Genomic DNA, 12,312 nt, shown 5'->3' with positions numbered 1-12,312 from the left:
GGTACCAAAATTTGAGTTCCTTTCCTTCTTTAAGCTTCTACTGACTCTGTCTCTCCCCTTTTACTCTTATTATTTTTTTCCCAAAATACTTGATGCCTTTGTAAAGTAAGGATTAAACTGAGTAAGTGTGTTGAGTACTTACCATATGTCAAGTACTACACTGTGTTTTGGAAGTAACAACTATTGGCACAGGCTTTTTCCTTACAGAGTTTACACTGTATTGCCAAAAATTTTTTATTTAATTTGAAATTCAACAGGTGGTGTTAATTATTAGTGTAAAACGGGAAGATCTAATCACAAAATCCTTACCTCTTCCCAAATCATATACATATATATGGAGGATGCCTTATGCTGGTTTTCTTTAATTAATTTTCATATATAGTTGACCCTTGACAATTCAGGGGTTGGGTACTGACCTGTGCAGATGAAAATCAGCATATAACTTTTGACTCCCTCAAAATTTAACTACTAATTGCCTACTAATGTTGACTGAAGCCTTACTGATAACATAAGCAGCTGATTAACATATTTTGTATGTTATATGTATTATATATTGTATTCTTAGTATGAAGTAAGCTACAAAAAAGAAAATTTTATTTAAAAAATCATAAGAGAAAATATATTTGCAGTACTTTCCTGTATTTATCCAAAAAAATCTGCATATAAGTGAATGCAAACAGTACAAACTCATGTTATTCAAGTTTCAACTGTATTTATGTATTTTCTATCTATATTTATTTATATTTGTAAGATATAAATAGAAAAGGAAACTAGAAGGTGGTGGATTATTGGGTTTCCCTAGGAGAATATATTTTTTATTAAAAAAGCCCCACTAGAATATAATTATTCAAGGCACTTGTTAACAACATTAAGAAAGACTATTCAAGAGAGACTACTGCAAGGAGGATTCTGCAGTAGGAGGAAGAGGTTGGGCTCAACCACAAGTTGAATACAAGGACAAGTGGGGATTTATGGTCAAGGAGTACAGTAGGGGGTCACTGGATGGAAAATTACTAAAAGGAAACATCAAGGCTTAGAGGGATATGTGCTAGACTGACTCAACAGGATTCTTGGTGAAACTGGGCAATGCAAGGATGAATACACAGTCCAAAAGTTGAGCCTACTTGAGATAAAGGGCTCAGAGAAGCTGGCTACGGTTTGCTCAAGGAGAGAATCTTTGTTAATACCTAACAGTAATGAAACAGTGTTTCTTTCAAAATTGTCCTTTTTGGCATATATATGCAGTTACATAGCCGACATGCATTTCTTTTGAACGTATATTGGTTTTTAGGCACAGTGACATTACCCAAGGACTGAACAATACAGAATCTTAAAGTACTCTGAAAAGTGTTTTATATTTAACTGTTGACCTCCTGTGCTCACTTTGGCAGCACATATGCTAAAATTGGAACAATACAGAGAAGATTAGCATGGCCCTTGCACAAGGATGACACACAAATTTGTGAAGCATTTCATATTTTTACGATCTCACTCATATGTGGAATTTAAGAAACCAAACAAACAAGAAGAAATGAGAATGGCAGATCAAGAAACAGACCCTTAACTATAAAGAACAAACTGATAGTTATCAGAGGGGAGGTGGGGGGGGGCGGGGATGGGTTAAATAGGTGATGGGGATTAAGAAGTGTACTTGTGATGAACACCAGGTGTTGTAAGCATTGAATCACTAAATTTTAATTTTTTTTAATAAATGTCTTATTTATTTTTGAGAGAGAGAGAGCATGAGTGAGGGAGGGACAGAGAGACAGGGAGACACAGAATCCAAAGCAGGCTCCAGGCTCTGAGCTGTCAGCACAGAGCCCGATGCGGGGCTCAAACCCACGAGCTGTGAGATCATGACCTGGCAGAAGTTGGAAGCCCCACCAACTGAGCCACTCAGGTGCCCCAGAATCACTAAATTTTATACCTGAAACTAGTATTACACTATATGTAAACTGACTAGAATTTAAATAAAAACTAAAAACTAAACTAAAATATATAATTGCTCACCTCCCTAGTTTGTCAGTGGGGAATTGGTAACATTTATTAAAGTAAAAAAAATTCCTGGGATGCCTGGGTGGCTCAGTCGGTTGGGTGTCCAACTTCAGCTCAGGTCATGATTTCACAGTTCATGAGTTCAACCCCCGCGTCGGGCTCTGTGCTGACAGCTCGGAGCCTGGAGCCTGCTTTGGATTCTGTGTCTCCCTCTCTCTCTGCCCCTTCCCTGCTTACACTCTGTGTGTGTCTCTCTCTCAAAAATAAATATACATTTTTAAAAAATTTTAAAAACTAAAGTAAAAACATTCCTGCTACTACCATGAAAGCTAGGGCTTTCAAGCTTTTATTGAGCTATGGTAGAAAATGATTTTACATTACAAACTAATACACCGGCACCATGTACAATATAGTGGCCAAAAAAAAAAAAAGTACTGAATTTGAAATTTAGTAGGTAAAAACCATTAATGCAGAAGTGAAGATCTGATCACAAAATCCTTACCCTTCTCCAAACTTGTAAAATGTATACATGATGTGTACATTTCTGTAAAGCTTAAGCATCCTAAAAGTGGGGGGCCACAGTTTTTACCTCTGAATCTTTCTTAAAATATAGAAAATCCTTATCCATAATAGGCAATAGAGAGATAAAGGAGAATTTTCAAAATAAAGGCTGTGAAATGAATGCCACTCACTATGATTTGCGAAATTGTCACTTAGAATATTCACAATGTATGTCTATTTTTATTTTTGAAACAGATTAATCAGAGTACTATTTTTAATAGCTTATATATTGAAACCACTCAAATGCCTATCAACTGCAGAATGGATAAAAAAAAGCTGTAGAATATTATCACAATAGCATATTCTACACTACAGAATTTACAAGAATCAGACAAACTACAAGTAACAACATGAATGAATCCACATCTATAAGACAGAGCAAAATGCCAAACTCAAAAGAGGATATCTATAAGTTCCATTTATATAAAATTCAATAAGAATAAAAAACTAATCTATAGTGATAGAGTAAGGAGAATTCTTATGGGAACAGGTAGAGGAGAAGATTCCTGAGCACAAGAGAGGCTTCTGAGAACTGGTAATAGTTTCTTGATCTGCACTCTAGGTACATGGATAGGTCATTTTGTGAAAATTATTGATGTATCCTTTTCAGTATATATGTTTATTTTTTAAAAACTCAAAAATACTAAAAAGGATACAATTACATATATATTTTTTTCTGTATTCATTTATATCTATCCATAAACACTATCAATCTACCATAAAAATGAAATAGACCTGTTGGCTGTTAAGCATGGGCACAATATAAAAAATCTTGATAGAAAATCAAGTCAGGGATGTCTGGGTGACTTAGTCGGTTGGTTAAGCATCTGACTCTTAATTTAGGCTCAGGTCATGATCTCACGGTTCGTGGGTTCAAGCCCCACATTGAGCTCTGCTCTGACAGTGCAGAGCCTGCTTGGGATTCTCTCTCTCCCTCTCTCTACCTCTCCCCCATTTGCATGCTCTGTCACTCTCTCTCTCAAAATAAATAAACTAAAAAACAAAGAGTAATAAAAAAAAAGTAAAAGAAAAAGAAAATCAAATCAATTTTATTCTGACTCTGTTTTTGAAACTAACCAGTACTGTGACCTAAAGATAAAAATACCAGACTCAGAATTTCCTCATGAGAAATTTGGACTACATTAACTCCAGGTTTACCATTTATATATTATATGTTATGAGTAGAATTTCATATAAACATCCTAAGTACTAATACTTCCTTTGAAAAAGAATGAAGGATATGGATGTAGTTTCTTGAGTATCAGCAGATCCAGTGTTAAGTTTATTTAGGTTTATACTGGTTCACTTTACAAAATGCATTTTGTAGGTTAGTCAGAAGTTTTAACTATGTAATCATAAGCAGAAAAACTTAAATAATATATTAATAGTTGGAAAATATTCTGCATGATGTATGAACAGAATAATCCAGTTGTTGTGGAAAATATACCTACAATGTATACCTCACCCATAGAATAGCCTTCATTTCTTAATTTAAGAGAATCATGAGCCCTCATCAAATGAATTTTTTTTAATTGAAAAAAAATTTTTTAAAGTTAACACACAGAGGGTGGAGGGGCAGAGAAAGAGATACACACACAGAATCTGAAGCAGTCTCCAGGTCCAAGCTATCAGCACAGAGCCTGATGCGGGGCTTGAGCTCACAAACCATGAGATCATGACCTGAGTCAAAGTCAGACACTTAACCGACTGAGCCATCCAGGTGCCCCTAAATTTTTTTTAATTGGGGTGAAATACACATGATCTTTGCCACATCAACCATTTTATTTTCTTATTTTAAGTAATCTCTACCCCCAATGTGGGCTCAAACTCATGACCTTAAGATCAAGAATAGCATACAGACTGAGCCAGCGAGGTGCCACCAAATGAGGAAATTCTAAAAGCTATTCCCCTGATGTGTGCTATATACATTTGTCAAGAATTAGTTACATAAAAATTAACTGCCTTTGTGACACGTGACCTGAAATCATTGTTCTCTCTACTCTGTTTTAGTACTGAGTTGAGATGTGGGTACATTTCCCCTGACCGGAGTCACATGCCCTCTAGCTGTGCCTAACTCTCAACTGCTTTGAAAGCCAGCTCCCAAAAAGAGTCATCCAATAAGAATAAAGTCTTTTGCCACCCATATGAGAAGGCACTACAAAAATCATTCCCATTAAAAGCAAATCATGACCTGTAATTTCTCTGGAATCCTAACTCTTGGTCCCCAAAATAAATTTTTAGTATGTACCCTAGCATATTTTAAGTCAGGAAATCATAAAGATAACTTCCAAATTTGGTAGAAAGCTAGCATATGTACTAAAAAATGGATGGATATAAAAAAATGCTAATAATATTTATACTGTCTGGAACATTAGGGATTATTGGTGCTTTTTTTAAAAAATCACTCTCTGAGTTTTCTAAAATCCTTATCTGTGCACACGATTTAATAATCAGGAAAAGGATATATTACTGAACTAGAAAATTGCCATGATAAAAATTTGGATTTTTAAAATACATTATATGTAGTCAGTATAAGAGAGAGCTTTCTTAGACAACAAGGAATTCTACCTAAAAAAAAAAAAAAAATCACTACCAGCAAAGCAGATGACAGTGGTACATACACAATTAGCCAAAACAAACAAAAAGGTTTTTTAAATGCTAAGTGTTCTAAAAACCAGAAATAGAGCGCATCCACTTTCCATTGTTGTTTAAACACATTCCCACAGTCCTTTCCTCAAAGCCCTTCCTGTTTCAGATGGTATTTCAGAAAGCTATTTGAAGACTCAGCTTCTTCCACACCCACACCTCCCTTTAAATTCCATTTTTTTTAATACAGAAATTGCTCATGGGAAGCACCAGAATAATAGCTCTGGAGATTGGAGCTCTCTTTATAGTTCTATCATTAGTGGAGTCAGGTGGCAGCAGTCAATCTATGTTCTACCATCCCACAGTGTGGTTTTAAATATTTCTGAAGTGACAGGGCCCCAAAATTGGGTCATGGTGGCCCTTGTCCAATTAGTCACCATCACTCTGCTCTGAGGCTGATGAAAGAACATTGCAACATTCCTCTTCCCTGATGTGGCCTGGGTATAGGTGATTAAATCATGTGCTCTGCATTGCATAGCACCCACACAGATAATAAAGTGACGTGTTTGAAGAGGATACAGTGGGAGGTACATACTGATTTTTTAAAGAGTATAGAATCTCCCAGCTTACAAGGACCTTACAGATCATCTACTTCATTCAGTAAGACCTTTATTCAAGTATTCATTCAAAATATTTATTAAGCATTTACTAAGTGCTGGAATTAATGCTCCATGCTGAGGACAAAAAAATAAACAAATCACAGAAACTTGCTTCCTTCTTAAAAAGAAATATCTATATATCTATATATCTATATATCTATCTATAGAGAGAGAAAGAGAGAGAGAGAGAGACTTACTTAATAAATATTTTTGAGCACTCTCTATGTGCCAGACACTGGGAGACATCAAGTCTAGTATAGTAAACAAGGCTGTAGCAAATGTTACATGCATGAAGATGAATGAATGAATGAATATGGAGACCCATATTCATCACCAACATCCAGTGTGTACTGGACCGACTTTCAAATGCCAGCTCCTAAATTTCTTTGACTGAGGGCTTTTGGATCACTGGAATTAATTTTGTTGTCTACACAGCACACTAAAAGCGTCAGGGAGTTACTACCTGCTCCTCTACTCACCTGCCCTCTTCCCTTAGCTGCCTTCAACTAGTAACTGGTGGGAGCTGGTGGTTAGGGTGATTAACTACTCAGGTTTGGCTGGGATTGAGGGGTTAATCAGTGCTACAAATGTAACCTTCAGTGCAACCAGGATGATATGTGAATACACAAACTTTCTCCTAGGATGGGGTAACTCTGAAGCACAGGTTTTACATTGGCTCCCAGAGTACCTCAGCATATTAAGCTCCATTAACCTAAACTCCCGAGCTCTTCATTGACTAGTTTCCCTTCCCTGTCTCACTTCTTTACTCTGCCTCCAGTGTTTTCTGAGATCACCCTCCAAATTATTTGCACTTGAATCCTTCCCTCAGGCTCTGCTTCTGAGGAAAACTAATGTCATGATGCCCACCATTGAAGGGATATAAAGTGCACAGACACAGGTAAGAAAATGAGTTATGATAATACAGTGTGATAAATTCTACAGTAAAAAAACAACTATGCTGGGAGAACACAGGAGGATCTTGGCAGGAGAAAGAAGACTTACAAGAGGAAGCTCCATCAAAGCTGAATTGTGAAGGACCCATTGAATGGGGGAGGAAGGATACTTTTTAGGCAGGAGAAAAAAATCTTTTAAAATCTTAGAACTGAAACAGAGCACAGCATGCTCAGGGATCTACAAATACTGTCCAATGGCTGGAGCTTAAAATGAAGTGAGTACTTTAGGTAGAGGAAGCCATAGATTTAAGGAGATGCTAGGTCAGAAATGACCTTGTATGCCCTGGTAAGGAGTTTATCCGGAGGGCAGTGGAATGGCATTGACAGACTTTAAGTAGGCAAGGAAGTGACATGATCAGATTTGACTTTAGAAAATCACTCAGACTGCCTTGTGAAAAATGGATTGGAAGGGTCATGACCTGAAGCATGGACACCAGTTAGGAAGCTGCTGCACTGATTCAGGGGAGGATTAATTATGTTTCAAACAGTGGGGATAGATAGATAGAAAGCCCTGTCTTTTTAAGGTATTAGAAAAGTAGAAGTTATAAGATTTGTGATTTATTAGGTATGATCTGTAAGCCAAAAAGTCCAGTTTCTTGCTTGTGTGAATTTATGGAGAAGTGGAAAATCATTGTGATAGTGAATTAAATGGAAGATTTCAGTTTAGGACCTGCTGGATTTGAGTTTTGGTGGAGAATATTTATCCTGAGAAGAGGTATAAGAAATGGTGAGTGGTGTGGTATTAGAAAGTAAACACTATTTCTGGATTCTAGGATTCTAGTTACATGTGTTGAGTATTAAATATCTCCTAAGCCTCAGTTTACTCTCCTTTAAATGGGGACGTTATTTGAACCTCTACATAAGGCTGAGATAATTCATGAAATGGGTTTAATGGAGAGCCTGATTCACAGTTATTTCTCAATTATTATGATTCTTGTATTTAATAATAGTATAATCCAGGTTCTGATATGTAGTAGATAGTTGGATACTTAGACTGGAACCAAAGAGACAGATAAAGACTCGAAATATAGCCTAAATTATTAGAAAACAGTAAATGAGGGGCTCCAGGGTGGCTCAGTTGGTTAGGTGTCCGACTTCGGCTCAGGTCATGATCTCTCAGTTCATGGGTTCGAGCCCCGCGTCAGGCTCTGTGCTGACAGCTCAGAGCCTGGAGCCTTCTTCAGATTATGTGTCTCCCTCTCTTTCTGCCCCTCCCCCACTCACATTGTCTCTCAAAAATGAATAAACATTTAAAAAAAACCCAAAAAACAGTATACCAAGATTAGAGACTGGATAGGATTACTAAGAGAAATGTTTAGAATTAAAAAAAAAAAGTGAATGTAAGTATAGGAAAACAAAGGAAAATACCATAAAAAGGCTCAGAAGGACCTAGCAAGAAGAGTGTGGTGTCACAGAACCCCACCTCCTCTAAAAGAGAGTGCAATGCAAGGAGAGGTTAATGAACAGATCAAGTTCTGCACAAAGTTTAACTAAGACCAAGATTGGGAAGTTTCCATTAAATTTAGTAGCAAAGAAGTCAATGGTGATTTTATCTACAACAATTTCAGCTGAGTGGAGGTGGCAGAAGTCAGACTGTAGTTGTCTAAAGCACAAATAGAAGGTGAAAGAATGGAGACAGCAACTGCAGACAACTCCTTTAATACACTTGGTTGTGAATGGAAGGAGAGAGATAAGAAAATAGCTCTAGGGGATTTAAAAGAGGTGAAGGGAAATTTTTATCTTTTGAATATAGGAGATGATTTTACATGTTTAAATACTGTTGGAAAGGAGTCATAAGCAAAATGTTGAAGATAAAGAAAATAAATTGTGTCAGTAATGATCCAGAATCTTAAGGGGACGAAATGCAATGGGATCGTGGTCATCGGTGAAGGAAAATCATCTTTAAGATCACGACTAACAGAGGAGCAAAAAAATTGAGGCAGATGTGATGAGATGTGAAGATGGTCTGTCATGAAGACTATAATGTAACTGATGGACCATAAGGTCTAGGAAGGAGAGTGAAGAAAGTAAATACTCATGGAGATGGTTATAGTGAAAAGTCACAGAATACATCTAAATTATATAGATTACCAGACACCAATCCAGATCTGTAGAATCAGAATCTGAATATTGGGCCCAAGATTGTACTTTTAAAAACTTTCCAAGTAGGGGTGCCTGGGTGGTTCAGTCAGTTAAGCTTCTGACTTTGGCTCAGGTAGTGATCTCATGGTTCGTGAGTTCAAGCCCAGCATCAGGCTCTGAGCTGTCAGCCTGCTTCAGATTCTGGGTCTCCCTCTCTCTCTCTGCCCCACCCCTGCTTGTGCTCTGTCTGTCTCTCAAAAATGAATAAATGTTAAAAAAAATTGTTTTAAAAACCTTCCAAGTAATTTTTATAAAAAAAGTAGATTCAATTTATGAAGCATTTTGAGAAGCAGTGACTTAGTTCGCGTTAAAGAATAGGTTATATCCATATACATGTACATTCACACACACACATACTTATAATGCCTTAATAAAGGCATTAATTGTAAAGGCATTATAATTATAATTATAAAGGCATTAATCTCGTTTATAAGGGCTCCATCCTCATGACTTAGTCACCTGTCAAACATCCCACCTACAATTACCATCATATTTGGGATTTGATTTCAACATATGAACTTTGGCAGGGCACAAACATCAGTGTACAGCAGTCAGTCATCTGCCTTTCAGCTAGAACTACCCCAAGGGTGAAGTTATTACAGAGAAAGCCCCATTTCTTGCTCTACCAGTAGCTTTGAGACGTCTAAATTGTTGTCAGTCTCTAATAAAGGCTCTGCTAGTTACTGAATATTTATTATATGATGTTAGATTGCAAACATGGAAGTTATACACCAGAGATCTTTGGTGTAGAAGTTAATGGACACCTTAGAATATTAATGAATAGATTTTAGGGATTCTATAAATCCTCTGAATTTAGGTGCATTTTTTTTTCCAAGTCAAATTAAAGAACAACCTACATGCACTACCTATAGTCTAAAAGAGATGGCAGCTAGCTGTGTTAATCCTATTCTTATTCTTGATTTTCCTATCTACTAACATTTGTCTCCAAAGTGGCTCATCAATTTAGGCTCCCACCAGAAAGAATATGAGAGAATAATGTTTTTCTTATTCCTGCTGATACATATCACTTTAAGACTTCTAATACTTTTTCTAATCTTCTAGGTGAGAAATTGTGCTGCTTTGTTTTAAATTGCATTTTTCTTTGTGTTCATGGGGTTCAAAACCTCTCCTTATGTATGTGATCATTCAAATTTCTTTTGTGAATTGACTATGCATATCCTCTGTATATTGTTCTCCCTTTATCTCTTCTTTCATTCTTTTTTTTCTTCTTTTTCATTCTTATTCATTTGTAGGTGTTTATGCTGTGGTGAGCATATTTTGCCTTTGTTGTCAATGCACAGATGTTGTATTTACCTTCTCTCAGTCTACGCACTATTTAAGCTTTATGATTTCTAAAGCATAGAAAGTTTTTAATTCACAGAAGTGTTTATGTACTTTTCTTTCAAAAAGTCTTCCTTAAAGAGTAGTTAAAAACTATATTTGTATATCTTATTATAATAGTTTTGTACTTTTATTTTTACATTAATTATTCTAGTTAAAACTTATTTTTATATGACTTATAGTAGGACCTAAGTTATTTTATATGCTTAAACTTAATTAACCCAACAAAAATTGTTCGCTAATCAATTATTTGCCACATTAAAGTGCCTACTATTTCTGTCATAAAATAAATTTATCTATCTAGCTATCAAGCTAGCTGTCTAGCTACCTATATAATCTTTCCTGATTATTTACACTGATTATTATAAGCATGGTACATCCAGGTAATATATCATCATGCAGAAGCTAAAACAATGATGTGGATTGAAGCTCATTGACATGAAAAAATCCATAATATATTGCTAAGTATAAAAAGCAGAATATAAAATTACATAAACAGATATACAGTCACCAAGTTGCATCTGGCATGTATATTCCATATGTAAAAAAAGCATATATATATATATATATATTTATATGTGCCATATACACAGATACATAATAGATGTAAAATTAAAACATATAGAAGGGTTTACTAAAGTCTTGAGAATGCTCATCTCAACACAACAGTCATCTTTGAGGTATGAAGAAGAAAGAGAGCAAGGGCAAATGAGAGAGAAGAAGAAAGAAAAGAGGGAGGGAGAATGGAAGGACTGGCAAGAGAGTGCAAGGGAAGAGGAACGATAAGAAGAAGGCTTACTTTGTTCTTTCTACTGGTATGTATGGCTTTAATATTATACAACACAAACGATTTAATTGTACCACCAGAAAGAAAAGAACCATCTATATAATTAGATGTGTATATCTCCGTTTCCATAATCATACTCATGGCCATAACTATGTATTATCAAGCCAAAAAGTATGGGTCCCCCTATCTCATATATTAATAGAACACATGCTGATGCATTGACTGCATTAATTTTGGAGAATTGTACTGAAAGGCAGGGGAGATGTTATTTGACCTGGTGTGTTCAGAATGTCCTCATCGATGAGGCAACACCTGAGTAAAAACATGAACGAGTGGGAGTGAGAGTCTTGCAATAAATCCATGGGAAGAGTATTTAAGGCAGAGGGAACAGAAAGATCACAGTCTCCAGTCTCCAACTGAGGTTACTCCAGGAGCAGTTTGGCTGGAGATAGTGTGCCAGCTGGGGAGGCAACCACTGGGTAGATGAGGAAGGAACTAGAATCCATTAGGACTTTGGATCTTAATTTTTTTGTTGTTAGGTTTGGACAAGTGTGATGGGATGGGAAAGAAACTGGTAGGAAATTCAAAAGGTATAAAGTAAGGGACTAAAATATGTGAAAAAAGGGGCGCCTGGGTGGCTCAGTCGGTTAAGCATCCGACTTCGGCTCAGGTCACGAACCCCGCGTCGGGCTCTGTGCTGACTGCTCAGAGCCTGGAGCCTGTTTCAGATTCTGTGTCTCCTTCTCTCTCTGACCCTCTCCCATTCATGCTCTGTCTCTCTCTGTCTCAAAAATAAATAAATTAAAATATGTGAAAAAAAACCTCACAGAGGCAGGTGTTATGGAGCCACCAATTTTGATTAGAAGCCTATAAAAAAGCCCAACAACTCAAAATAATCCACCTTCTGTTTGCACTCCCATTTACTTCACTCTTGTGGTTATAAGGATTTCACCATTCTGTAGCCTTTTGTTTCTCTACCTAAGATTTTTTGAGTTGACTGTTTTATTATCTATGACTACTTGTTAAATTTAGTGCATTTCTATCCTCCAACATAATAGATTCCTCTGAATAAAAGCTGCCCAAACATTGGTAACTACAATATTCATTTTGTAAATAAGGAAAGGGGAGACACAGAGCAGGAAAATTAACAAGTCTAAGGTCACTCAGGAACTTAAACATTTTTGAGAGAGGGTCCCAAGCAAGTAGGAAGAATAATCCATCCTGTGACACAACTTTAAGCAGGAGTCTTAGCTCCTTTTCAGACCAAGAACTTCTCTCTTAATCCTGG

The 12,312-nt window shown here is 36.4% G+C and overlaps 1 non-coding gene across 1 annotated transcript; it reads left to right on the top strand.

The window, feature by feature from the left end:
• The first annotated feature begins 1,375 nt into the window (after positions 1 to 1,375).
• On the top strand, positions 1,376 to 1,482 carry LOC113594957 (U6 spliceosomal RNA). The gene has a single exon (XR_003415438.1). It is a non-coding gene; the product is annotated as a U6 spliceosomal RNA (small nuclear RNA).
• Positions 1,483 to 12,312: the final 10,830 nt, after the last annotated feature.

This window comes from Acinonyx jubatus, chromosome A1 (genome assembly GCF_027475565.1).
Source record: "Acinonyx jubatus isolate Ajub_Pintada_27869175 chromosome A1, VMU_Ajub_asm_v1.0, whole genome shotgun sequence".
Taxonomy (NCBI): domain Eukaryota; kingdom Metazoa; phylum Chordata; class Mammalia; order Carnivora; family Felidae; genus Acinonyx; species Acinonyx jubatus.
This window is presented reverse-complemented; position numbering and strand designations above follow the sequence as displayed.